Source organism: Camellia sinensis, chromosome 10 (assembly GCF_055761805.1).
Source record: "Camellia sinensis isolate YWXY chromosome 10, ASM5576180v1, whole genome shotgun sequence".
Lineage (NCBI taxonomy): Eukaryota > Viridiplantae > Streptophyta > Magnoliopsida > Ericales > Theaceae > Camellia > Camellia sinensis.
In genome coordinates this window covers 36802726-36830351 of record NC_138970.1, presented here as the reverse complement: position 1 = coordinate 36830351, position 27626 = coordinate 36802726, and the positions used below count along the sequence as shown (strand labels likewise).

General features: G+C 34.6%; 1 long non-coding RNA gene across 1 annotated transcript; it reads right to left on the bottom strand.

Moving 5' to 3' along the window:
• Positions 1-23146: 23146 nt before the first annotated feature.
• Positions 23147-26927, bottom strand: LOC145801062 (uncharacterized). Its single transcript, XR_014341922.1, has 3 exons — positions 25834-26927; positions 24425-24460; positions 23147-23855 (listed from the first exon to the last, which is right to left on the bottom strand). It is a non-coding gene; the product is annotated as an uncharacterized LOC145801062 (long non-coding RNA).
• Positions 26928-27626: the final 699 nt, after the last annotated feature.

The following is a 27626-nucleotide window of genomic DNA, read 5'->3' as shown; positions in this document are numbered from 1 at the left end:
AGTGGTTCGGTTGGCGGATTATAAATTTTAAAGTTTAAACCGCGGTTAGCGGTTAGAGCGGTGCGAATAGATGCGGATCGGTGCGGTTTTAGCGGATTTGGCGGTATTTTGCACAGCCCTAATTGCAACCACTTTGTGCTTCAATTATTGCCGGTCTCGCATAGCTACTCTTCTTATAGGATTCAGTTATAAACTCGCACCGATAATTTGAATCATCAACTTTATAGATATCACAGTAAAAGTTATTTATACAAAAAATTAATTTTATCAGACAACTATAAAATATGAATTAATAACATTTTATTTTTAAAAAATAAATGATTTAATATTACAATTACATTTGTCATTCATTTTATAAAAAAAAATGTGATTTTTTTCTTATATTTATAAATGTCCGATGATACTCATTTTTTGTATGAATAATCTTTATTGTGAAACTTATGAGATAAACGGTTTGGATCATCAGTATGGGTTTAGAATTAAGCCCCATAAGAGGAGTATGGAAAAGTATGAAAAGATAAGGTATGGAAGGAAACCTATCACATTCTATTAACCTATGTGGGAATGATTGGGGTCGAGAAGAGATATCATATATATTTGACTAGTGTTATACAAATAAATAAAATTTATAATTTTTTGCACAAAATTATGTGGGTCTCATTTCACATACCAAGGTTTTATTAGTGTATGTTACATCAATTTGTACGAAAATTTGTCCAAAAAACAAAAGGACAAGTTTGTTTGTATAATCCTTTTTCTTTACATTTATTACTTTTTGTTTTGGTAATTGAGTAATTAGCTTCCTCAAAACTGTCTATATTCACATAATTCAATTTTAATTTGTCTGTGTACTAAATCTAAATGACAAATAGCGTGAATATAATCTCTTTTACTTGGAAAACGTAGACATGCTACATAGATTTTGTTTCACTTCTTTTGTAAATTTATACAACAACGGATCGTATACATATCGGATTAAGAGAACACTATATACAAAACACACACACCGGAAAAAAATAATAATAAAAAAGAAAAAGAAAAAGAAAATTAAACCTAATTTCAACATGTAAAAATGAATGCATGGACTCAAATTAATATACATTTCATTAATTGTATTGGAAATTAAATTGAAACTTGTTAGCCAATAACATTGCATACATAATTTTTCAATAAAATTCCTTCGCATTTGCAGATCTAACTCTCTGCATTTTCATCTTCTCAGACCAATGATTTTTTATCTCAAAATCCTAGTCTCTATATTCTCAATACATTTTCAGTCATATAATGTCGTATAAATATCAAAATATAAAAATCTTAAAACACAATCATATGACTAAAAATACGTTATGATAGAATATGAATTTTAGGAATAGAAGATCCAATGCCTATAACTCATACACCATTGCAGCAATTAATATCTCAGGCTTTGCAACACATTTGCATCCACATCTTTAAAGTACGTTTGGATCAAGGATTTAAGGATTAATTTGTGGAGGGAAATAAAAAAGAAAAGAAAAAAATGAACCCTTCACAAATTCTTAATTCAAACATAACCTTATGGTGTGTTTGGTTGAGGGATTTAGAAAGGGATTTGGAAAGGGAAAGGGAAAAGGTGTGTGAAACTATGTGAAATATAGGCATGATTTATTCACATTTCACCTACATTTTCTATTTCCCTTTCCAAATCCCTCTCCAAATTCCCCAACCAAACACAGCATTAAAGTCTAAAGCTTGAGTTTGCAGCGAAGCCTGTACCATCCTTTTTTGCAAGCACCAATGATCTTCCATGATCCTTTCTTGAAAGAATTCTTGAGAACTATGGCCCTCTCCTTCAATGCCCCTCCCATTTCAAATATGAGATTGAAATCAAATGGCAACAATTTCTTCCTCTCATCAAGTTTATCTCCACCTTTTTCTTTCTTTCTTTCTTTCTTTATTTTTTAAAGATTTTTTTGGCTAAGTATTCTCTTCAAGTTTTCAACTTTTCTCTCGTTTCTTCCAATAACCATCTTTGATCTAGCCTGAAATCTATTATTTCTATACATGACTGATTCTCATTGACTTTCTTAAACAAGGTGAATTTTCATCCGGTGGATTGTCTTATTAAGTTTAGAAGAAATCAGTTGTTTTTTTTTCTTCTCCTTTTTTAGGCGTCGGACAGATCAAATTTTTTAAGTTACATATATCTAATAGAAAAATGATTTGGACCCCCACAAAGGAGCACCCCCACAACCCCCTCTGGCCTGTGATTGGCCAATTTTATTTTTTTATTTTTTTCTTCTTCTTCTTCTCCACCAATCACCAACCCCACGTGTGTGTGGGGGGGGGGGCGGTGGGGGTGGTGGGGAGAGGTTCTCCATCACTTCCCTATCTAATATGTCTTGATGCCCAAAATGCATGGGTACCAAAATGTTATGAGATGCTAAGATTAGCATTAATTATATTTCATTTATTTATTTTAAAAAAATACTATGAATCACTTGATAAAATTCATTATTTTTCTTTTCTTTTTTTTATCTATACTATATTATAAAATGAACAACTCAGTTTGTGAACCCAAAAATTGAAACTATGTGACACTTTTCTCTGAACCAAAATTGTTATAGAAGGCAATTATTTTACAGTTTAAATTAATTTATTAATTAACTACAAAGGAAAAAATACATAAACTAAGTTAACCAACACTTCTTCAATCTTCAATTTCATAACTTCCAAGATTATGTGTATGTATTTAGAAGGTGAAAATTTTTTGGTGAAATTCATTTGATACAAACATCATTTAGTAGGTGAAAATTTTATGTCTGTTCTTTAGATGGTGGGAGAGTGTTTACATAAAAGTTTTAATCACACAGCAATAATATGGAAAATTATTAAAATCTTGTGTAAAATGAATCGCACCTAAAACAAACCCGATGCACATTTTTAAAACTTGTACATTTTTTATAGCATTGTTGAGAGTGTTACGAGGTTTTATGTACAAAAAGAAGTATGAATAAAATTGAACTAAAAAATATTCCTATTAAAAAAATTTAATTGAAGCTACATCAATGTGAACTGAAAAATAAAAATCAAATATATCAAGTGTGAATACAAAAAAAATGGCATAGTTTACAAGCACACGAAACATGATTTGTACATGAACGGAAATTAAAGCTTCATACAATGGTTGCTCATTGGTAAGATTGTATAGAGTTTAGTAAAGTTTGGCTTAAGAATTTAAAACATAAATAAAATGTATTTAAACTTAGATTATTTATATAATGAATTGATTTCAAACGAATTGAATAGTAGTCGAGCTGAACTAGTTTGATTTTTTTTATAATATATATAAACTTATCCGGCTGAATAATATGACGTTCAATCTTGATTTGTAAATTTAATTAATTTTAAAAAACGTTCAAGCTTAAGGGTTATTTAGGATGATATAAATAAGTATACTTTTTGACAATTTATGAAAAGATATGAAAAAAAAATAGAGAAATAATGTGACCCAAATAAGTGTTAGAAAAAATTTAGAAGTGAATGGAAATTGACTCCATTCAAATGTAAGGATGTAACCTTTTATGGTACCTCTTCATTATAAAAGGTGTGACCCAATGGTGGTTTCTCTTTATTTTAAAGGGTATGACCCAAGGGTCATGTCCCTTCTTTGCGTCTTTTTGTTCAAACTGAATAGGTGCCAACAAGCCTATATAAATGTAACCCCCATTCCAGTTTTATTAATTCCAAAATTCCGAAAATTCCTTTCTTTCTTTCATTCATTCAGTGTTCATCCGTGAGTCTAAGTTTCTTGTAAGTGCAAAACATAATTTTGGTTTGTTGTACAATCAAAGGATGTGCTCTATTCGTTTGTGGTGATTGTTGTATCTTGGTGTCACGATCCAAACCCGTCCCTATAAGTTTAGCGTTGTAACTGGCCAATAATCCTTAGATTACTAAAGACCTCTTAACAGGATAACATATAATAAGAGGCTGAGGAAGCAAAAATATATATATAACATACATAGTCTATTGAGCTGTGCAGACATACATGCAACAAATAAACTTAAACTTTATAAGCATTCATGTGACGTCATAAAGATACAATAGTTACATGTCATCCCACGCATAGATAAACAGAAATTTGTTTGGAAACCAAAAGAACAAAGTCTTAAACTATCACAAAACATAGTCACAAGGCTTGACTTAATCCGGAACCTCCTCAGGAGGCACAAAAGGGTGGCTGACAAACACAAAACTCTTCATGCATCATCCTAAGCCTGGTCGCGCGCTTGCTCACCTACATACATAATAATAAACAGTGAGCGGAAGCCTAGTGAATAATAACAAAGTAAAGAGCTTAATGAATGATGTCCATCTCAGAGTTAGAAATCAGAGTTTATATCAGAAACAGATTTAGATTCACATACTTATCCAGAAAACATAAGCAATTATAGGTGGTATATCCATTAGCTATCATATCAACTTTGTCACGCCCCAAAATTCGGACAATTAAATATTATATTAAAACTAACCCTAATCAATATTCCATCATCCAAATCTTAGGGGTGAAACAAAAAAAACTAAATGCAAACCAAACCATCCACCATAAATTCGTAACTAACCAATACCTCAATATCAAGGTAACAATAACTTGTCAACACAACTTAAATAAAGTACGGTTACAAACCATGCCAAATTATTCCAATACTAAGTCATAAAGAGAATAATAAACACATAGTCTAACATCCATCCTAAGCTCACGAAAACAAAAAAAGTCCAAACAACATGTCCAACTCTATAGTAAATCCACGTCACCACCAAAGCCTCTACTAATCCTGCAAAGGAAGCTCAGCTGCGCTCAAACAGAACGCACCCGAGTTGCCAAAAGACAAAACGGATCAGTATATAGGTATACTGGTATGAGTACAAGATGTAACACCCATGTGTCTACCAGACGCAAACCAAAATACATTAAATTCTTACTACGGAACAAAACAAGTAGTTCCAACCGCACCGAGACGAATGGATAATTTCCCGAGATATGATGGCATTTAGTTTCTTGTCCGTACACAACGTAATATAAATTGATTATAAAATAGACAAAATAGAAATAAAAATATAGTGGGTCAGCCCTGCATAAAAAGTTAGTAAGACCCACCATCCTGCAAAACAAATAAAGTTAGTATAATTTAATATAAGTAACTTGTTGAAAAAAAATATATAAAATTACATCGTTTCATACTTAAATAATTCGAATTGATCAAAACTTAAAGAACGAAAGTTGTACAGAATCAAATTTCCTAAAAGACAACGTGAACGAATTTAACAGAATTGAACAGGTTAAGAGAAAAACTTGATATAAAAATCTAGATAGAATTCAATCGAAAAATTTGAAGCTGAAAAAGAACAAAAACTGCCCTAAGATGATTTTTTTCCGAAAAAAATTCAAATCATGAAAAGTGTGCAGAATAATGTTTTACTTCAGTTTACGCGAAACCAATAAAAATGAGCTCGTTTCGTGGGTTAAAACAGCCTATAACATCTACATTACCAAAAGGAATCAAACCGACAATAACCAATGTCATCCGATTATAAGTTCTAATCGATCTTTTTAATAAAAAGCTACAACACAAAAGTTGTCCAAAATCACGTATGCATGTCTCTCCTCAAATCTCATAATTTATTGAGGTCGATTACTATATTTCAAAATGTACAAATCAATAAACTCATAATTAAATTTTTGTATCTTAACTCTACCACTTCGGCCCTCCCCTTCCGGCCTACACATATATCCCATGTGCCTCCCGTATACCTAACACCGCTCCGAAGCCAAACTTGCACGGGGATATCGTCCCGAGTTTGACTCACACTCCCCAGATGGTTAGCATATACGTACGCACGCAAATCAAAGCACTCGTCTACTCATGAGAACGAGGCAACAATATATATATACACAACATCTCACACATGAGAATAAACATAACAATGCCGAGCCTAAGGCATTCAAATAAATCTCATAATCCTCACTTTTTGTTATACACTCTTTCTCACAACACTCACATACAACAACAATCCATGGAGTCATGGTGGAGTATAAGGAATTTATCTATGGGTTCTTAATTAATTTTCATGTCATATAACCATATTAATTTTAGTTTCATATAACCATGTAAGTGATTACAACCATAAAATAAATCCATATAAAAACCCTAAATCTAACATAACAACTAATCAAAATAATTAAAATTAATCTCTCATCTTTATGTAAACACAGAATCGAACTAATATCAAACAAATAGGAAAAAAACAAGAATTAAACATAAATCAAGGGAAGTGGGTTTTGTACTCACAATACTTTATTGAAGAACAAAGAATATTTAGAAACTACTAGAGTCACCAAAACAAAACTCTAATCTTTCCTTTTCTTCCCTCTCCTCTTTTTTCCTTGCTACTGCCCCTTTCTTTGTCTTCTTTGATTTCTCTCTCTCTCACACACAACTTGGTCTCTCTCTTATTCTTATGATCTCCTAAACCTAGTTGAATACTTCTATGTTATTATATATATAATAACCTAAGAGCTAGTATAACCTAATAATCTTATACTATAAACCTAAATCTCAATATATAATAGCTTAATAAACTATAATATGCAGTAAATTTAATAATTACAACCTTAAATGCCTTAAATATCACATTAAAATTAATAATTACATCATTAAATCCATTAAATATCACATTAAATCTCATGTAACCACCCAATTAATAATTACAACATTAAATCCATTAAATATCACATTAACTCTCATGTGACCACACAATTAATAAAGTCAAAAATAAAATAAGATAATAATAACCATAATAATAATAAATACTGACTAAAGAAAATTAGGGTCGCTACAATATACACACCTCAAAAGAATCTCGTCCCAAGATTCGATAGAAAAGAGTACTAAACAAAAAGTTCCGAATGCATATGCCGAACTTTCTCTTCTAACTCCCAGGTAATATCGTTCTCATCTTCACTCCATTGCACTTTCACCAAGTTCACTTTCTTGTGCCGCAACTGCTTTACATCCCGATCTAGAATAGTAACCGGTCACACCTCATATGTTAGATCACCACTAATCTCCAACACTTCTGGTGATACTACTTGGGAAGGGTCTTGTACACACTTCCCCAATAAAGATACATGGAACACATTGTGAATCATAGCTAAAGCAGGTGGTAGAGCTAATTTGTAAGCCACATTACCAATCCTTTCAATGATCTCATATGGTCCCACAAATCTAGGTGCTAACTTTCCCTTCTTTCCGAACCGCATAATACCCTTCATCGGCGAGACCTTCAAAAACACGAAATCTCCAACATTCAATTCAACCCCCTTACGTTTTCTATCAGCGTAACTCTTCTGACGACTCTGTGCAGTCTTAATACGTTCCCGAATAATATTTACCTTCTTCGTAGTCTCCCTCACCAACTTTGGCCCTAACAACGGCGCATCTCCTACCTCCATCCAACAAGCAGGTGATCGACATGGCCTCCCATACAAAGCCTCAAAAGGTGTCATCCCGATACTAGAGTGTTAGCTATTATTATAAGCAAACTCCACCAATGGTAAGTGTTCTTCCTAACCACCACCAAGATCGAGGACACAAGCTCTCAACATATCCTCCAAGATCTGATTTACCCGCTCAGTTTGCCCATCTGTCTGGGGATGATAAGCCATGCTCAAGTCTAACCTAGCACCCAAAGCATGTTGAAAACTCTCCCAAAACTATGCCACAAACAACGGATCACGATCCGAAACTATAGAAACAGGTGCGCCATGAAGTCACACCACTTCCCGAATATATAGCCTAGCTAGTTTATTCGCAGTTCGGTGAACACTGATAGGAATAAAATGAGCAGACTTTGTGAGTCGATCCACTATCACCTAAATAGATTCATTGCCTCGCTTAGACCGTGGCAATCCATCCACGAAATCCATAGAGATGCACTCTCACTTCCAAGTAGGGATCTCAAGAGGCTGCAACAGTCCAAACGGTCGTTGGTGTTCTGCCTTAACCTGTTAGCACACATAACATCGGGGAACATACTCTCCTACGTCCTTCTGCATACCTTCCCACCAAAACGTTCTCTTCAGGTCATGATACATCTTAGTCTCACCAGGGTGAATAGTATATCGGGACCTATGGGCATCATCCATAATCTCTTTCCTCAATTCAACAATATTGGGTACACACAACCTGCCCTTGAATCGCAATCCCCCATTTGAGTCCACAGACCAATCAGTGGAACAATCATCGATCAAATCCACTACAAGGTCATCGAGCTTGCTAACGAGAAACCCATCTAAATTCTGCAACTGACGAGCTTTACCCAGTAACGTCGGCTGCACAGTCAAACTACCAATGTATGTCTTCTCCGCACACTCTATTGGTTGAACATCATGCATCGAAATTAACTCCAAGGACTTCCATTCTTGAATCATCAAAGAAGCCATAATCTCATATTGTCGACTAAGTGCATCAACAACCACATTTCTTTTCCCGGGTGATAAAGGATCTCAAAATCATAACTACTGATAAATTCAACCCATCTCTGTTGCCTCATGTTCAACTCTTTTTGAGAAAAGAGATATTTAAGGCTCTTGTGATCTGTGTACAATTCAAAGTGCTCCCCAAACAAGTAGTGTCGCCACACTTTCAACGCAAAAACAACTGCTGCCAACTCTAAGTCATGAGTAGGGTATCGTCTTTCATGAGGTTTTAGCTGTCGAGAAGCATAAGATACAACCTTCTGATGCTGCATCAATACACATCCCAACCCAGTTCCACTCGCATCAGTAAACACTACTAACTTTTCCCCTTGTACCGGTATAGTTAACACCGATGCTGTAGTCAACCGCTGCTTTAACTCCTAGAAAGCTTTCTCACAATCATCTGTCCATATGAACTTCACATTCTTGCGGGTCAACTTGGTCATGGGTGCTGCAATAGTGGAAAACTTCTCTATAAATCTTCTATAATAACCAGCTAGTCCTAAAAAACTTCTCACCTCTGTAGGGTTCGTGGGCTACTTCCATTCTTTGACCGCAACAACTTTTTCAGGATCCACCGCTATTCCTTAATTGGACACAACATGCCCCAAAAATCGAACTTCTTTCTCCAAAAAATGACACTTACTGAACTTCGCGTACAATTGTTGCTCCCTTAATGTCTCCAATACCACTTTCAAGTGTTCTTTGTGTTCCTCCTCATTCTTAGAATACACCAGGATATCATCTATGAAGATAATCACAAACTTATCTAAATATGGTTGAAAAATTCTGTTCATCAAGTCCATGAAGTAGGCAGGAGCATTGGTCAAACCAAAAGGCATTACAGGAAATTTGTACAACCCATATCGGGTCCTAAAAGTAGTAAGCAGTATACTTTCCTCTGACACACCCATCTGATGGTAACCCGTTCTGAGATCAAACTGAGAGGAAATGGTTGCACCCTTCAACTGATCAAACAAATCATCAATTCTAGGTAGTGGATACTTGTTCTTGATAGTCACCTTGTTCAGCTCTCTGTAATCTATGCACATACGAAGAGCGCCATCTTTCTTGGAGACAAAGATCGTAGGTGCTCCCCACGGGGAGTTACTTGAACAAATGAACCCTTTCTGAAGCATCTCTTCCAACTGCTTCTTCATCTCCACAAGTTCTTTAGGCGCCATTCTGTATGCCGCCTCAGAAATTGGTGCAGTTCCTGCCATTAGGTCAATGCGAAATTCTACTACCCGTCGAAGAGGAGGTCTAGGTATCTCCTGAAATACATCTTCAAACTCACGCACCACATCTACCTCACCAATATCCTGCTTAGGAATTTCTACCGAGCACAGAAAACTCGTCATCACCGACTCTTCTCCATCGCTAGAAGTGTGGGTAAGCCGTGGCATACCGGGAATATCTATATTTACAGTCCTTCTAGCACAATCTAGAGTTACAAAGTATTTTCACAGCCAATCCATACCCAAAATAATTGTGAACCCTTCAAACCCTAACACAATTAGGTTTGCATATAAGACTCTACCCGCAAAGTCAATCTCAAAATCTTTACACATCTCATAAAGAGTAACTGCCCCTCCTAAAGGGGTCTCAACACGAATAGGTCTAGACAAGGAGGTAGTGACAATTTGTTCTCTTTCTACAAACTGTCTAGATATAAAAGAATGAAAGGCACCCGTATCAAAAAGAACTCTAATGGGTTCTTGAAAGAGATTAAAAGTATCTTGCACTTTGTCAGTTCCTGGCATAACTGCAAATGCCCTGGCTGGAGCTGCTTGACCCTGTCGTGCCTGCTGTCTCTGAAGGTAATCCTTGATTACACGTCCTAACTGCTGACACCCAACACATTTCCTATTGATCGGTTGAGGTGCTACTGGTCTGATAGGTAGGGGTCCCTCCAACTGAGGTACAGAAGGACGATAACCCAACTATGGCACTTGCTGCCGCTGTCCTTGATAGCCCTGGGGGCGCGGGCCACTCTCTCTCTGATAATAGTGCCCTTGAGGCCGAAAATTGTCCTGAGGTCTAAAATTTCCCTGACTACCTTGTTGTTGTGGCTTCTGAAACTGCTAACCCCTATGCCTTTGGTCATAGGGTCGGTATCTGTTCCCATCCCGCTGCTGGAAGTGATTCCCTCTAGAAGTCTCTCCGGCCTTGGCCTTCCCTTCTTTAAACTGCTTCTTTTTTTCCTCATACTTTAGTGCCAAGTCAAGAACCCTGTCAAACGGTTCAGCATCAAAGGGAATAAGGGACTTAGACAGGTAATGATTCAATCCCTTAATAAACTTCTCATTCTTCTTCTCCTGCGTGTCGATCAAGTAAGGGGCATAACGGGACAACTCATTAAACTTGGTGACATACTCGATCACTGTTCTATCCTCTTGAGTCAATTTCGAAAATTCATCACTCAGTTGAGACCGAATAGCAGTAGGAACAAACTTCCAGTCAAAACGAATCTTGAAATCTGCCCAAGTCAAAGTCGTCAAGTCTAGACCCTCCTTCCACGAGTTCCACCAAAATAAGGCTGCTCCCTCAAGCTGATGTGTCGCCAGCTCCAGTTTTTGGACCTCGGTGAGCTGCATACGACCAAACACCATCTCACATCTCTGAACCCAAGCGTCAACTGCAATAGGTCCTCCATCTCCAGAGAATTTTTGGCCTCCCAAAGAACCAAAGTCTTTGTTTCTCTTCGCAAAAGGATCTCCCTATTGGCCTTGATTATTATTCTGCACCACCTGAAGTAATTGAGCCATCATCTCTCCCACATTAACCGGCACCGTATTGGTTGCCTCTGTAGCAGTCGTCGCTACCGCTGTCGTTGCCGTTGCCGCTGCCGTTGCCGCTGCGTTAGCAGCTGTTCCTTTCCCTATGCCATTGGACTCAGTACTTCTCAAATTATACTTTCTAGCCATTACCTTCAAGTTAACACACAAGAAGAATTCGTTCATGAATACTTAGAATAAATTCAACCACCAACCTCAACCAGCTAACCCATGTTCCCACAATCCGAGAATCACCTAAACTCTCACAAGTCTAGGGTAACCTAGAGCTCTGATACCAAACTGTCACGCCCCAAAATTCGGACAATTAAATATTATATTAAAACTAACCCTAATCAATATTCCATCATCCAAATCTTAGGGGTGAAACAAAAAAAACTAAACGCAAACCAAACCATCCACCATAAATTCATAACTAACCAATACCTCAATATCAAGGTAACAATAACTTGTCAACACAACTTAAATAAAGTACGGTTACAAACCATGAAAACAAAAGAAGTCCAAACAACATATCCAACTCTATAGTAAATCCACGTCACCACCAAAGCCTCTACTAATCCTGCAAAGGAAGCTCAGCTGCGCTCAAACAGAACGCACCCGAGTTGCCAAGAGACAAAACAGGTCAGTATACAGGTATACTGGTATGAGTACAAGATGTAACACCCATGTGTCTACCAGACGCAAACCAAAATACATTAAATTCTTACTACGGAACAAGACAAGTAGTTCCAACCGCACCGAGACGAATGGGTAATTTTCTGAGATATGATGGCATTTAGTTTCTTGTCCGTACACAACGTAATATAAATTGATTATAAAATAGACAAAATAGAAATAAAAATATAGTGGGTCAGCCCTGCATAAAAAGTTAGTAAGACCCACCATCCTGCAAAACAAATAAAGTTAGTATAATTTAATCATAAGTAACTTGTTGAAAAAAAAATATAAAATTACATCGTTTTATACTTAAATAATTCGAATTGATCAAAACTCAAAGAACGAAAGTTGTACATAATCAAATTTCCTAAAAGACAACGTGAACGAATTTAACAGAACTGAACAGGATAAGAGAAAAACTTGATATAAAAATCTAGACAGAATTCAATCGAAAAATCTGAAGCTGAAAAAGAACAAAAACTACCCTAAGATGATTTTCTTACAAAAAAAAATTCAAATCATGAAAAGTGTGCAGAATAACATTTTACATCAGTTTACGCGAAACCAATAAAAATGAGCTCGTTTCGTGGGTTAAAACAGCCTATAACATCTACCTTACCAAAAGGAATCAAACCGATAATAACCAATGTCATCCGATTATAAGTTCTAATCGATCTTTTTAATAAAAAGCTACAACACAAAAGTTAACCAAAATCACGTATACATGCCTCTCCTCAAATCTCATAATTTATTGAGGTCGATTACTATATTTCAAAATGTACAAATCAATAAACTCATAATTAAATTTTTGTACCTTAACTCCACCACTTCGGCCCTCCCCTTCCGGCTTACACATATATCCCATGTGCCTCCCGTATACCTAACACCGCTCCGAAGCCAAACTTGCACGGGGATATCGTCCCGAGTTTGACTCACACTCCCCGGATGGTTAGCATATACGTACGCACGCAAATCAAAGCACTCGTCTACTCATGAGAACGAGGCAACAATATATATATACACAACATCTCACACATGAGAATAAACATAACAATGCCGAGCCTAAGGCATTCAAATAAATCTCATAATCCTCATTTTTTGTTATACACTCTTTCTCACAACACTCAAATACAACAACAATCCATGGAGTCATAGTGGAGTATAAGGAATTTATCTATGGGTTCTTAATTAATTTTCATGTCATATAACCATATTAATTTTAGTTTCATATAACCATGAAAGTGATTACAACCATAAATAAATCCATATAAAAACCCTAAATCTGACATAACAATTAATCAAAATAATTAAAATTAATCTCTCATCTTTATGTAAACACAAAATCGAACTAATATCAAACAAATAGGAAAAAAACAAGAATTAAACATAAATCAAGGGAAGTGGGTTTTGTACTCATAATATTTTATTGAATATCAAAAAATATTTAGAAACTACTAGAGTCACCAAAACAAAACTCTAATCTTTCCTTTTCTTCCCTCTCCTCTTTTTTCCTTGCTACCGCCCCTTTCTTTGTCTTCTTTGATTTCTCTCTCTCTCTCTCTCTCTCTCTCACAACTTGGTCTCTCTCTTATCCTTATGATCTCCTAAACCTAGTTGAATACTTCTATGTTATCATATATATAATAACCTAAGAGCTAGTATAACCTAATAATCTTATACTATAAACCTAAATCTCAATATATAATAGCTTAATAAACTATAATATGCAGTAAATTTAATAATTACAACCTTAAATGCCTTAAATATCACATTAAACCTTATGTAACCACCCAATTAATAATTACATCATTAAATCCATTAAATATCACATTAAATATCACATTAAATCTTATGTAACCGCCTAATTAATAATTACAACATTAAATCCATTAAATATCACATTAACTCTCATGTGACCACACAATTAATAAAGTCAAAAATAAAATAAAATAATAATAACCATAATAATAATAAATACTGACTAAAGAAAATTAGGGACGCTACAAACTTGGTCCTGAGACCCACATATATAGTTAGTAAGGACGACCATAAAGGTCCATATCTTGAGCGCAAGTAGGTCCATATCTTGAGCGCAAGTAGGTCCATGGTATTGTTACCCCCAAGCAAATGCCACATGAATATAGGCCTCAATATTGTTACCCCTGGGCAAAGGCCATGTGAATATAGGCCTCGGTATTGTTACCCCCGGCTATAGGCCACATACATATTAGCCTCGGTATTGTTACCCCCGGCTATAGGCCACATACATATTAGCCACGGTATTGTTACCCTCGGGCGAGGGCCACGTAAACTATGGATGCCACAAATACATTTTAGAAAAATATACATTCATTCATGATTCATAAAATAGGATTTCAAAAAACAGATCATATTATTGCAGTAATAAAGTACTTATAATCAAACATAACTTTACAGAGTTATTGCTCACAGATGGCTCCAAAGCAAACAGAAAGAGTAGACAAATCAGATAACTTGTGGCGCGTGACCTACACAGATACAGAACGAATACGTACAGAATTAAACACCCAGAATCATTAACTTAGTTCTTTCTTATATTGGTGTGTTATACCTCTTTTCCTCATTATTCCATCTTAATTAGGGCTTAGGAATGCCTAAGATGCATTGAGGATGCAAAAATGCATTTGACAACACTTGGTCAAAAATTCTAGAAACAAGACTCGAGCGGAGATGAAAAACGTGAGTGGTCGCTCAAGCGATCTGTAAGCTTTGCAAAAGTATTGGTTGCTCAATTTTTTTGCTCGATGCTCACTCGACGCTTGCTCGAGCGTAAAGTCCTCACTCGAGCGCAACTCTTGTCGCTCGAGCGGTCTGCAAAAACATAAAACTTCTAGGAGCTTGCATTTCATGCTCGAGCGAACTTCTGGTCACTCAAGCAGAAGTGTAAGATCACAAAGTGGTCGCTCGAGTAGAGAAGCAGAAATTAGAATTTCCAGATTGCACTCCCTAGCTCAAAACTCGAATTCAACCCTTTAAAACAAAACTCTTGGGCCCCAAAACTTGAGGAAACAAGTCTAAACTTGGACAACATAAAGAATTAAAGATCATTTCATGAAATCAAGGTCCATAAGTGTGTCAATTATACAAACTCAAGCTTGAATTGTAAAAACATAATACAAATATGACATGCATGGAGTGATTTAAGCTCCAAGTTTCCAAATCATGAGCAAATGAGATATTTAGATCAAAAAATTGCTGAATTCCTTAAACAAAGCCAAGATATGGACATGCATGTAGAAATTCTTGAAAATCAACTTACAAAATTATGAGAATTATGTATTCAAGCATAAGATGCTTTTCTTTCCTACTTCCTTAGTGCAATTTATGCAACCCATGGCCCAATTTCTTGAATGCATGTACTAACCAAGTAAGTTACAAGACTAAGGGCTTGATTGTTTACCTTCACTGCTTAATGGTGTTCTAGAGGCTCAATTGCTTGAGTTTCCAAATCCAAACCTTCAACTCTTTACAAGTCCTCTTCCAATTCTTGAGTTCAAACACTCTCTCTCTAGGCTTCCCATTCACTCTCTCACATTTTTTCTCTCAAGGAGGTGAAATGAAAGTGTAAAAATGCACTCTAGAGCCCACTCATGCCTTATATAGGCTCAATTATGAAGGCTTATTTAATGGTTAACCAATTAACATTATTTACTCTAATTTAATCGTTCCAAATCGAATTTCAATTGAACCTACCATAATGTTCTAAAAATTCCAAATAACACATATACCAAGTCAATTTTGTGATCGAATGCCAATAAGGCATTCAATTCGTAAAATATAACAGAATTTCAAACAGATATTCTTACAAAAACAGATAGAGACCCAAATAATGCAATGCACAAATAATTAACTCAGGATTTCATCTTAATTACGTATTAGGCTTATTTAATCATGGATTAACATTAATCAGAGGTCGGGGTTGTTACACTTGGAAACAAGACGTCCATTGTTCTTAAGCACCATTGGAGAAAACAAAATTCTGTCTTAAAGACACAACGTTCAAACACTGGCCTCAATCATAAATTTGTTCATAAACCATCTACAGAAGTATTGTAAGGTTTAATTTTGTTGTTTACTTTATTTATTTTACTTGCTTTAATTAATTATTGCTAAAATTATCTCCAACAATTTTAAGACAGAATTTTGACACTGTTTTCTATATTACAGTATTGATTTTTCGGTTAAAATTAGTTTTTATCAAATTTGTTTTCTTATATACAACGTATTAGAATGCTGGGTTTATATTGTTTGGTTTATTTATTACACATTTGTTTATTAATATTTATCCAGATTTGTATTTGAGTATAACTCATTTTCGGTTAAATTTTAGTTTTAAGTTTAAAGAATCCTACAATATTTATTTCTGGGTTTACTATTTTTTTCCTTGGGTTTCGTTTACAGTATAACTCTAGTTTGGATTTCTGTATTGTACGATTATTTCTTATTTATTTATTTTTAAATTTGCCGTATTAGTACTGTTGTAGGACTCTGTTTTCTTTCAGTATAATTGTTATACGCCTTTCAATACTGTTAAGACAATATTGTTTTAACTGTAACAGTGTTTTAGTGAAACTTTATTCTTCTGTATTCCATAATACTGTTTTTTGGAAACACGGTTGTTGCTAATAAAATTTGCAACCTAAATAAAAAAATTTACTAAATTTATTTGGTTATTGTTTGGTGGACACCTTTAATTTGGGAGAAAAAAATTTGTTTACCCGAATTCTCTTTGCTATAGAATTTTGTTTATTGTTGTCCTAATAATTTCTATTGTACTAGTTTATTTGGACAATATTTTAAATTGTTCTAATATATAGATTTCTAATGTATTATACAAGCAAAAATTGATTTTTCTGAAACATAATTTGCAATCTAATATTTACAGATTTCAAGTTTGTGATTCAAAATATGAGTTTAATTTTCATTTTAATGTAGACATGCTTTGTCTTTTTTTGGTTTGAATTAAAACTAAGTATGTGGTATGATGCATGATAAATTTATTTATATTCATCTGTTTGTTCATGAGACTTATTTATGTATAAATATTAACTCATGTTATTTATGGTTAAAAGTAAATTCGTGTTGTTATAAATGATAAACAAATTTGTTGACTTTGTTAGTAATTGTTTATTATATTATTAATGTCATTTACATGAGCATATTAACTTTGGTTAATTTGAAATGGATTTTTATAAAATATTGTGTGATATGTTTTTTTTTTTTTTTGTCTGATTTAATTCCCGTACGATGTATGGAATTTAAATAAAACTTTATTTAAAATTTTATGAAATTTTCATTTAATTTTTTATTGTAATGATGACATCACTAATGAATCACTTTTGGAATATTATGTGAAAAAGTACATGTTATGTGTAAATCATTTTTCGTTTGATTGTGGTAGTGGTGTTTTTGCAATGTCAAAGCAATCATTAACATCGGTTAAGTTTAAACATGATGGTTAAAATAGTGGTATCGTTCTATTTAATTGGAAGAAAATTGAGGAATCTTTTGTGTTGATTATTATTTTGTTAGTAATTAATTTGAAAGTTATTTTTAAAGTAACTTTGAGTATTGTAACGTAGGTTGTCATCAATTATTATGAAACTTATGAAGTAAAATTGGTTTATATGTTTTAGTGAGCATTCAATTATGGCAGGGTTACATAGATGTTTGTTGCATTAAGCATGTGGGAGTTTCTCTCTTGGATTTGAAGAGATAATTTAATTTTCTTTTGTCATTAATATTTTTGATAAATTTATCAAAAATGAATTATTAGATGTGTCAATGACACTTGTCTGAAAATGAGTCATGTTTTGTGCTAATTTATGATTACTACAAATGTGGGAGAGGGAAGCATAATTGTTTACTAATCATGATTCATGACAAATTACCCACATAAACTCAATTAAAAGTACTCAAATTTAAGAGTTTGAATCTTAATTTGAAGGTATAAGTACTTTTTATAGAGGGCATTGTTCAATTTTATTTTTTTATTTTTTTCATTGAATGCATTCAAATGAGATTTTTTGAATTGTTTGGTTATTGAGCAAAATCTTTATGAGGCCATGATTTTGTCAACTCATAAATTTGCAATTTGTGTAGTCATAATTATTTTGAGTTTTTTTTTTTATTTCATAAATTCTTTTTAGAATTTTGTTATTCAAGCACACCATAATTAATAAGCGATGAATGTTATATTCTATATTATATCAGAATTGTGGGGTGTATTAAGGAAATTTATTTTTTTCTTAGAATAATTAAAATGTAGGGTGCTTGAAGGATTTTACTAAAGTAACGGTTTCGATGGTAGGTCCATAAAGAATCTCAATTCTTTGTCTAAGACAAAACTGAAGGAGAAATAAAAATGGCTTTGTTAAATCCTAGGAACATCTTTATGTCTATTAATAAATTTTAAGTATAGGAATAACATAGAGTAACAATAAGTCTTGATATAATCAAAGACTTAATACCGTAGAATATTTGCTCTTAGTTGTAAATATTGTCTAAGGACAATATAGTGGATCAACTAACTACTCAATGATATATAACTGAGAAAATCAAACGAAAAATAGCGGCCACTAACAACAAGTTTGACCAGATAGCAAATAAGGAAAAATTCATTGAAGGTAATGTGATTAAAGCCTATTAATTTCAAGTCGCCATAATGGCGACTCAACCTAACTGACTGGAGATCCCAAGATCTAAGTTTAAAGAGACAACCGAATTATAGATGACTTACCAGAAATCACAAAGGGAGTATATCTTCTATCCATTTCTACGATGGGAGTGATATCTGTAACATGTGTTGTATGTAGGGGACCCAGGGTAAGCTATGCTTTTAATGATTACTTATATCTTGAAAAACCTAGAGGGATATCTTTCAAGGGGAGTATTTACGAGACTCAAAATAACCTATATGAGTGTGAAGGAGCTACTTCTATGAGAATTGATAAAGTTGAATTCTCTAGAATACTCATGAATCCATGAATTGTACAGGGCCAAAATGGACACAACCGATAAAAACAAGTTATGTATGGAAATAAAACTGTGTGACAGGCTATTGTCTTGGTTTATATTAACGGCTGAACAGTTCAAGACATTATGTTCACTGATCAACTAGTAAATGCGATAGTCTTTTACAAGGGAAGGTTCAAGCCCAAAAGCTACCTATCCTATGTAGGATATTTTCAGATTTGTACTCACGTAGTCTGCATGTTATTGTATTTCTTGTTTCATCAATTTCATTCATGTAGAGGATTATTGGAAAACATTAAAAGTGAATGGAAATGGATTTCATTCGAATGAAAGGATGCAACCCTTTGTGGTGCCTCTTTATTATAAAGGATGTGACCCAAAGGTGGTGTCTCTTCATTTTAAAGGGTATGACCCAAGGGTCATGTCCTTTCTTCGTGCATATTCTTTTCAAACTAAACAGGTGCCAACAAACCTTTATAAATGTAGCCCCCATTCCAATTTTATTAATTTCAAAATTCTGAAAATTCTTTCTTTTTTTTTTTTTCTTTCATACATTCAGTCCATGAGTCTAAGTTATTGTGAGTGCAAAACATAATTTTGGTTCGCCGTACAATCAAAGAGCGTGCTCTCTTCGTTTGTGGTGATTGTTGTATCCTGGAGACAGGATGTAGACACCCCATTTTTGACCGCCGACAACAATTGGACGCTTTATCCTGTGCACTCGATGATGAAGTTGTGTTAATTGTGATTCGAATTCTCAACGAAGAAACCTAAGCTCGCGCTCCAAAACCAATTCCAAACCTTTCATATTCATACTATTTTTACCCTAGAAATTCATTTTTGAACATTGTGCTACCCTACACTGATTTTAAAACAGTGGAACCGGGGAACACATTGGGAGCCAACCGTACCACATTGGGAGCTGGCCGTAGCTATGGGAGCCGGCTGGTTTTCAAAAGCGAGAGACACTGTTCTGGGCAATAATGGGCCAGTTGTCAATTTTTGAAGATATTTATGACCTATTTTGCTCAAATTCAATAAATACGAGCATATATCTCAGTGTTAGAGGTTGGGGAAATCTCAAAGAAGCAAAAACATAGTTGAGAGCCCTTTCTTCTTATGCAAGCTGTCTTTGAGATTTTTGATCATCCTTATATTATATCCATATACCATAGACAACCTTAGACCAAGGCCTTAGGACCTTGGTTGAGCTGTGTGAATCACAATTCAAGCTTGAGAGTGAGCTTGGACCAAGTTTGGTTTATAAACAAGAGCTTACCTTCTTCAAGAGGTATAAGCTTACCACCTTTATATTGCTTTCATTTCTATCTTTCTTTGGCTATTTCTTGTGTTTTTGTATTGTTTTGATCCTATTTCAAGTGTTGGAACTTGGGTTTGAATAGCTACCAAAGGGTAGAGAGGGTTAATACTCTTTCTTGCTTTCTACTTCATAGCTCACACCTTGGTTCTACCCTCTTTTCTTGGCCTTTTAAATTGATTTTCAGAATTTAACAAAGGCTAAAAATACGGTTTGAGGTTTCAAAAATGGAGAGGTTAGCCATCTCTCCTTGCTATTGTTCATTAGCTTTGCATTTCCTTGTTCTTTCCTTCCTTTTTTTTATGCTCTTAACATGATTTTTAGCCACTATTTTAGCATATTAGGGGCTGTTCTAGGGATGTCTTAATTTATTTAATTAGTGTATGCTTGGAACATCTAGCTTGTTGTATTGTAAGTCTTCATATCTAGCTTATTGTGTTGTGTCACACGTGCTTTGATAGTTTTTCTTTGATTAATTTTCATGTCAAGAGTCTCATTCTAAATAATCAATTTTGCATAAGTCATTTCTGCCACCTCTCTCTTTTTTCTTTTTTTTTTGTTTTTGTTTGTTGTTGTTTTGTTTTGAGAGTTACTTCAACCGATCGACGATTATTCAAAGCATGAGAAAGAAACCTATGCTCAACGGCTTAATCTCTACGGAGGTTCATCGTCAAGACATAGGCTCTCTTTCATGCCAAGAATCACTTCTCATTTGGCGTTTCTTCTCATTTAGTGGACTTAAACATTACTTTGGACAAATTGATTAAGGAATAGCAAAAACTAATGAAATCGGCTAAAAATGAACTAAAACGACATAAAGAAAATGCTTAGAGTTGGGTGGATTCAGCCGGACGTTATGTCGAGTCAATCATTTCGAGAATTGTCACATATCAATCCATGATACGTTGATGAGACTTAGAGCGTGTCTACTTCCCTCTTGGAGCCTTTATGATAGAAGGGAGGAATGATATTTTTTTATCACATTTATCAATTTTGTCCAAACGTGCTCGGGATCATCAAGCCATTAACTTGTGCAAATTGATGGTTTCAAATGTGAATTTCTTCTTCTCTTGGGTTTCACATGACAGAGGGGTGTAGAAGGGACAAACAAGGCCTAGAAAGGCTCTGTTTGCACTATTCTCACCTCAGAGTACAAAACAGTTTTTGGCATAATAAAATTTGGCGCCAGCCGGCACTTTTTGGGTCTGGCCAGAGCTTATTTGGGGCCGGCCGATTCCCAATGTTTGGTAAAATAGAGATTGTTGGCAAAAATAAAGGGCAGTGGCTGAACGTAAGGCAGAACAGTCTAGGCAGGTAGAACAGCTTCTGGGCATTATGCATGCAATCATTGTGTCTCATGATTACTTAGATTACTATTCTCATTAGTATTGTTGTAAATAATTATTATTGTTGTAATATCCTTGTTGCAATAATTATTGATATAATGCCTTTGTTGTAGTAAAATTAAATAGTTAGCTTAGTGCCCCCTTAGAAGTCAATTAGCTTGTTTAATTCATTTATTTGAATTTGTAATAGTTAGTTTAATCCAGAAACTTGGGCATTCAAACCCTCTCACATGAGGGGCATAATATGTAATAATGGTGTATGTCTTCTAACCCCCATTTCTTTCTCCCTTTTATTTACCCGCTTATGATGGTAGCATAGAGCATCATAATTACTTAGCTTTCCTAAGTTCGCATACACTTGTTTCATGTACATTTGGGCTCGACTCATTATACTAACCAATGTCAATGTCAATTTCAACTTCATTGCTTGAATACATGATTTATCACATGTCTTGAATGGAATAATATACCATGCTCATAGCCGAGCCTATTAAAAATTACATAATGTGTGCATTGCGTTAGTCACATTGCATTGTTTAGGAACATGCATGTTCTCTAATTATTTTGCTTTGCTTTGCTTGGCTTGCCTTGGAGTACGAGTTGAGCACTTATTATTTTAGCATACCTCATAAGTGTGATTATTGCCATTCCAAGCATAATACTATGAGGCTAATTGCTTATGTGATATAACTCTTTGAATGCCGGTGGATGGAGGCTAATTACCAAAATTGGGATAAAGTGATTAATGTATATACAAACTCACTTTTTCAAGTAACGCGTATTCAAAATAATTTTCAAACAAACATGAAATCAAAGCATTTCAACTTTTGCAAATTAGTCTATACTTTTGTTCATCACTCAATAATGTTAGTTAATAATCGGAACAAGAGCATATAATGTAAATAAAAATCACATCATGATTAGTAGAGGCTGATCTTTGATCGAACGAATGGGGTGCTCAATTCATGACCTTCCTCTCTTGTACCTCAGTTCCCGAGCCGTGACAGTTTGGTAATGACAGATAAGTGGCCTTTGGCACGAGTCTCGAGTTTCCTAAATTTTTTAAAAATATTTAGGTGGCGACTCTGTAATCTGGCAAAGTAGTCCATTATTGGCATTTGATTCAAACATCGATTTTCCAAAAGATTTGTCGGATTTGGACTCATTTGTATTTATCTGTTTCACATTGCATTTGTGAAATCGGATTCAGAACCACGGGAGTTCGAACTGTAGAGCTAGTCATATCCGAAATAAGCACGAAAAGCAAGCTACAATTTCTGTTGACTCTGCTGGGGAAATTAGAGTACTTGACTTGAAATTCATTATGTGAAATTTTATCTACACTTATATATTCTTTGCATTGCATTTACATTGTTACTTTTAATCATTGTGTTTTTAATCTGTTATTCTTGGACGGTTTGCTGAAGGCTTGCCTAAAAGCTTGCCAAAAGGCTGGCCGGTCATGGGCTCTGCCACGTTGGGAACACAACCCTTAGATTTGGATTACCGCTGTACCACTTAATCCTCCTTTCACTTCTCGGTGTTAGGTGTGAGAGGTATATTAGGTAATCTTGTCGAGGTACCCTTTCGACTATTTGGCCTAGCTTCATATAGTAAGCCATAGCGACTATCCCAAATTAGGACAGGATACCACCCATATGCAGGATGTTGTGAAAATCATTGAAGTAGTACAGCCTAGATCATGTCAAAAATCTAGGACTGGGTAACCCTACCCCCCTCATAGGGGTGTTTTGGTTCTTTTACTTGATATGTGCTTTTTCAGTGAGACTGTACAAGATGGTTCATTATCACGACCCAAACCCGCCCCTATAGGTTTAGCGTCGTAACCGGCCAGTAATCCTTGGATTACCAAAGGCCTCTTAACAGAATAATATTTAATTAGGGGCTACGGAAGTAAATAGCAATTAAACAACATCCATTGAGCTGCACAGACTTATATGAGACAAAAAAAAATTTAAAAATTTATATACATATATACACAGATTAGACAAAAAGGGACTTAGCCCTATTTACAAAATACACAACACTTGACTAACCAATCAAGGAAACAAAACCTAAACTTTGCATCACATAACCATAGTCACTTGACATATCCGGGACCTCCACGGGAGGCACATAGGTTGGCTGACAAAAACAAATTCCAGGCAGATGCCTCTAAGCCTGGTCACACGCCTGTTTACCTACATACATAAATAATACAGTGAACTAAAGCCCAATGAATAATAACAGAGTAAAGGGTTTTAATGAATGATATCCATATCGAATTCAGAAATCAGATTTCAAATCTTTTATCAAATCAGAAACATAGTCATATTCATGTTCGTATTTGTATCAGAAACAAAGGCATATTCATATTCGTACTCAAATCATGTGTGGTACTTCCTTTAGCGTAACATATCATGTTGGTCAAGCATATCAAGTTCCATAATGGAACCTCCGGTACTGGGTAACATATTTCATACATCGGCCACGACATTATTTCCCCTAAGCAAGGGCCTGGGCCACGGTATTGTTTCTCCTGGGCGAGGGCCTGGGCCACAGTATTAACCCTCGGGCTAGGGCCTCATGACCATAAGCCACAGTATTATGTCTCCTGGGCAAGGACCTCTGCTAAGGATACCACAGTTACATTTCAAAGAAAATTGGACAATTATTCATTCATACAAAACATAGCATTTCAGAAACTTATCATGTCATATCATCAGAAAATAATTAAAGTTAAATATAACTTTACAGAGTTATTACTCACTGTGGGTTAAGTCGATATAAGGTCTCAGATGCCCACCTATATAAATCACATAACAAAAACACAATAGAAGCACCATTCAATATTCATTTCATCTTAATACAACTCTCTTTATGTGTTTATAGTTTATTCCATGACTATGAGAGTCCAATTGATGCTTAAGAATACTTAGAATGTCATGAGGATGTAATTAAGCATTTAAAAGAGTTAGTCAAAATTGTTGAAAATAGGGTCTTCGCTCGAGCGCCACTTTAGTTGCTCGAGCAGACTGTAAAATTTTAAAACACTTCTGGGAGCTCGATTTTCACGCTTGAGCGAGACTTTCCTCGCTCGAGCGGACAGTGTGAATTCTGAAATTTCTAGGATTGTAATTGGAGTTCAAATTTGATATTCAAAGCATCAGAACTTGTATTTTTTAGTACAAAAATATGGAGAATCATTGTATAATTTAATATACACTCTCAATTGGAAATCATTTATTCAAAATCATGCTCCAATTGTCCAAATTTAGATTTAATTTATTTTCTTCATATCAAACCCAATTTCAAACCCACAAATTTTAAAACATAAATTGACCTTCCAAAACTCTTACAAATTCATGATGCAAGAACAATTGAACTTAATTTCATGTAAAGACAACTAAATTCAACCCAAAGTAATTAATTTCCAAACTAATTTTCATAAATTTGATCATAGCTCCAATTTTTCATTTTCTTTTTAATTACATAAAATTGGCCTCAAGTTCTTTCTATTTTCCTTGAAATCATGAAATTGGAGTCATGAAACTTCTTATAAAATCTTTCACATGTATGAAATTGACATCAAAATTACTAATTTTATATTCTTATAAATTTTTCAACTAATTTCCATAATCTTAAACTTAACTTAATTTGTGACCTCAACTTAATTCATAATCATAGATGTTCCAAAGTATGTTTAATTTAAATAAAATCTTAAATTACATTACATGCATGGATTAAAAAAATCTAATTATAAAATCAAAACTTTATCTAACATTAGGATTAATTCTAAATTCCCATAAACTTGATGTTCATAAAACATTTCATTTTTCTCTTCAAAATATGAACTTAAATGACTCAATTTCTTCAAAATCCATGATGCATGTAAATATAGATTCAAATGCTCATAGAAACCCCTCATGCATGTAACAATGGAACTTAATTTCATGCAAGATTACAAAAATTAAACTCAAAATAATTAATTTCTAAATTTATTCCATAATCATCCCCATGCATGTAACCCATTTCATGTTTAGAATCCAATTCCAAATTAGCTTCCATACTATTATACTTAAGTCAATTTTTCTTCGTCATCTTGCTATTAATTCCAATTTCACCTTTAATTTCAAGTGTAATGTAAAGATCCTACACAAATTAACATAAATTTCATACCTTAAACTTTAAATGGGTTGAAATTCTTGAACTTTTCCTTCCTCTCCTTGGTTTTCCTCTTGTATTTCTTCCCCTTGTCTTGAACCCAACAGCACAATTCTCTCACTCTCTCTCTTCTCTGTCCCTCGATTCCACTTTCCTTCACTTCGGCTCTGTTTTTTTTTTTTTTTTTTTTTTTTCGCACACACACACATAACTTGGCGATACATGAATCTATCTTTGTTGCCTTGGACTTTTAATACACCAACATTCCTTGTAATATAATTATATTAAAAATAAATTAATATGCCATTTACATTTTGGTTTAATTGAACATTATTTAATCTTAATTAATCTTGATTAGCTCAAACACAAATCCTACATAATTTAATTAATCTAATTGACTTCTATTAGAGCCCAATTAATTATATTTAAATTTATCAATCCGAATCAAAATTTAATTAAACTCCCAGAAAGGCTCCAAATATCAAATTGAACTCATTCTCATCCTTAATTTTGTTTTCTTAAGTCATTTAGGCCTTCAATTTCAGCTTAAACTTCAAAATCTTCGTCAATAAGTTACATATTCAACGGAACACAGCATAAATAAATTTAATTCACAGAAATCTTAATTCCTAATTCGTATAACTTAATTAACTCCGATTCGGACCCAATTAATCAAATCTCAATTTTATTAAATCCGAATCGAATATTTAATTAAACTCTCATCCGGTCCGATACTCGAAATTAAATAATTCAATTCACCATTCGTACTTTCTTGAGCCATTTAGGCTTTCAATTTCTAATTCCAAAATTAATCCTCAATAAAACCATATATAAATCAATCTCCATAATTTTTGTAAATCCTAGATTAATTAGAATAATTGGCAATTAAATTTCAAATCTCCTTAATTAATTAAGTACTAATCATTATACGTGGTGGGGTCGTCACATTCATATCAGTATTAATTTGAGAACGGAGTTCAGTAGGGAGTGTGGTTCTTCAATTGTGTTTTTATCTATTGTGAATTAGGCCGAAGTGCCGTTTGATTTTGATCAATGGTTTTACTTTTCTGTCTTTTGCTAGGTAGTTTACCATCATAGCTTTAGAAAGACCCGATCGCTCTGGCAAGCTTTGCAAAGCTCAAGACCTTGTTGGTGGTTAACCAATGTTAGTCTCACTTCTGCAGTGGTTTGACGAAGACGGAACAGACAGTCAGCAGCACAAGTACAAAGCATTCAGCAAATACCTATACGTTCTCACTCAAACAGTGCATCAGTATCTAACTCACCTAGCCCAGTAATGGCAAAGAATGCAGAAGAATTTGCTGTCATGATGGCAACTTTCCAGAGAACCATGGATATTGTGAACCAAAGGATGGCCGCACATGATGAAATCATCGCAGATCTACAACGTACATCTGAGGCATCCACGTCAACTGAACATCCAATCCCGACTGCACGGCTGAACCTGGATCCACCTCCACCAGTGGAAAATTTCCAAATCCCAGATCCTCAGGAAATGTTTTCCCCGAACTTGCAAGAAGGCCATTCTCACAGAGTACCAATGTTAGTAATAGCACTATTCTACGGCCTACAGATGTTAATATAGTTGTTATAGCGACCAAAATGGCCAATCCCTTTGCCGCTGCGACCCCGCAACCTTCCCAAACCATCGGTCCACCCTGAAACCGAAGGACCGTTACCCCTCTCCATATGAGTCCAGCCTGTGCCCTCAAATTATTAATGGAAAAGGGGCATCTTAAGCCTCTTGCTCTTCGACCACTTCTTGACCCATTACCACCTAGATATGA